We start from the raw sequence: 2,594 nt of genomic DNA, 5'->3' as shown, positions 1-2,594 counted from the left end.
ATTGAAAATCACTATAAAAAAGGTAAAGCATGGGGAAAGAGTTGTTTAAAGCTTTCCAAGTATTGTTGAGCAACTCAGAGTTATCACATATCAGAGATCACTAAGAAAGGGTCATACTCAAAGTGGGTGTTTACCTATTTAAAACTTCACAAGTATTGTTGAGTAAAATGTCACATATTGAAACTCACTAAAAAAAAGGTCAGCATGGGGAAAGAGTTGTTTAAAGCTTTTCAAGTATTGTTGAGCAACTCAGATATTGAAAATCACTATAAAAAAGGTAAAGCATGGGGAAAGAGTTGTTTAAAGCTTTCCAAGTATTGTTGAGCAACTCAGATATTGAAAATCACTATAAAAAAGGTAAAGCGTGGTCGGCAGGATTCGAACCTGCGCGGGCAAAGCCCACATGATTTCTAGTCATGCCCGATAACCACTCCGGCACGACCACGAATGTGTTAACAATCAAATTTAGCGTTATTTAGACATGTAGTACTCACGATGTACGGAGCACTTCAACTTTGCTCAACGCGTGCAGACGTACCGCCGTACGAACCGCACTAGGCGAGACTGGTGTCGACACGGTACGTACCGTGGGTGCACCGCACACCCAAGCTCAGCCCATTTCGGAAGGGGGCCACGGGCCACCGTCAGAGGAAGATGACTTACTTTTTTTTTTTGAAAACAGAGTTTTTCATCATTACTCAAACGTAAACAGCCAAATCCTTGGCTACAAAGTCCAGCACCACGGCTGGAGTTTCACCCTGCCAAACCACACTAGTCTCTCGCTCCAACCCAGCACCAATAAGCTGCCAGTTTATCAGCAACTTTATTACAGGTTCTTGACGAAATATGACAGGGGAACTAAAAAAAACTGCGTGCAGGTCCTCTTTTATCTCCTCGAAGAGCATCCCGTGAGCAGCAAGGTCGTAGTCCTTGCTATTAATCGCAGCCACTAGCACCTGGGAATCAGATTCAACGATCATGTTATTACGAGATTGCGTAAGTGCAAGCCAGAGCAGATAAAGTCATCGTGTTTTTTTTTTTTGCGAGGAAGTCATCGTGTTCTGTTTTGATTATTTATTTTGCATAAATAAGTATACCATATATTTGTTTGATAAATATAATCTATTAATCTTCATTAAAAACCTAGCTAAACTGATATAAATATTTGCATTTATAAGTTATCAAAGATAGATAAATTTAACCTCATACGCTTTCTATTGAACGTGTCATATATTTCTTAACGAAGCAGATATTGTCTTGCTTTTATGGTGGAAAAGAAGTGTGTAATGTGGGTGTACTCTTCTGCTCATTTTGTCCTGAAATATATTTAGATGTTGTCTTCAACATTTGTACGGTCTCTAATATGTACCTTTGATAATAGTTTTTTGTATATACATATATTATTACAAAATTATAAAAAAAATGTTATAAACACATAGAGTATTTATAAGTGTAAATTCAGTTGCTACCTCCTACTTTTAGATATATATTTTTACACTAGTTACCCCCATTTCATGGCTTTTCATCCGCATTATTCCATTCAGCAAAAGTTTTGCCCTTTTACCCATTTTGAAGCTTTTAGGTTGCCGAAAGTTCCTCCAACAGTTCTTTTGCTGAAAAAAGCATCGCGGACCTAAATCAAGTACAATACAGTACCTGGAAGCAAATATGGGGAAGAAGAATAAAGTGAAAGCAATTAACAGGTGGTTGTGGAAGCAAATATGAGAAGAAGAAAATTAAGGTGAAACCAATGAACGGGTAGTCGTCCGACGTGGAGGAGGTGCGTACGTACACCTAGCGATCATGAAAAAAAATCATTCCCGGCTAAGTCATTCTTCCTGTTGAGAAATAAACTCTAGAAGAAGAAAAAAAAGTGCAAGGTGGAATAAAAACTGGCAAACTTTTTGCTAAAAAATATGCTAAAAATTTAACGTCGGTTTTTTAGGCATGGCAAATCGAACTTTTTAATGGCAAATTATGTTTTCGCGAGGATGGCAATTTCCTTTAGCAAGCATGGCAAATCCTTTTCATGTTCAATTTTTTGTCAGGATTTGCCATGTTTGCTAAAAGAAATTGTCACCCGCGCGACAACATAATTTGCCATCTCGGGCATTCGATTTGCCATGCTCAAAAAACTGATGTTGAATTTGTGGAGAAATCATTTGCTAAATGAGGATGAAAACAGACTCGAGCTAAATGTGGTAATCCGAACGACAATAATCTATATAAAAAATGTCAAGAGTTAAAAGTTAAAATTCACTCTTATTTATAATGACAAGAATATTGTTTTCAAAATAGAATCTAAATCTTCTATAAACATATGTTTTGTTTGTCTTTGCCTAGAGCAAACATAGCATTGGTTAAGTTCCGCTTGTGGTGGACCCTATCAACCCGACTTGGTCCATTTGGATTTCTGAGAACATCAAATTACCTCCTCTAAAATATGTCCTTGCTAACTTGCCATCCCCGACAAATCTGCTAGCAGCCCATTCGAGCTACAAGGCAACTAGCATTTTGTCATAGAAGTTCACGAAATGATGTTCTTGTTCTTCGTTCATTTTCGATGTTTTGAACCACTTAGATGCAATTAAATT

The 2,594-nt window shown here is 37.4% G+C and overlaps 1 non-coding gene across 1 annotated transcript; it reads right to left on the bottom strand.

The window, feature by feature from the left end:
• Positions 1-363: 363 nt before the first annotated feature.
• On the bottom strand, positions 364-445 carry TRNAS-AGA. The gene has a single exon. It is a non-coding gene; the product is annotated as a tRNA-Ser (tRNA).
• Positions 446-2,594: the final 2,149 nt, after the last annotated feature.

This window comes from Triticum dicoccoides, chromosome 1A, assembly GCF_002162155.2.
Source record: "Triticum dicoccoides isolate Atlit2015 ecotype Zavitan chromosome 1A, WEW_v2.0, whole genome shotgun sequence".
Lineage (NCBI taxonomy): Eukaryota > Viridiplantae > Streptophyta > Magnoliopsida > Poales > Poaceae > Triticum > Triticum dicoccoides.
The sequence above is the reverse complement of the archived record's forward strand: the minus strand, read 5'-3'. Positions and strand labels throughout refer to the sequence as shown.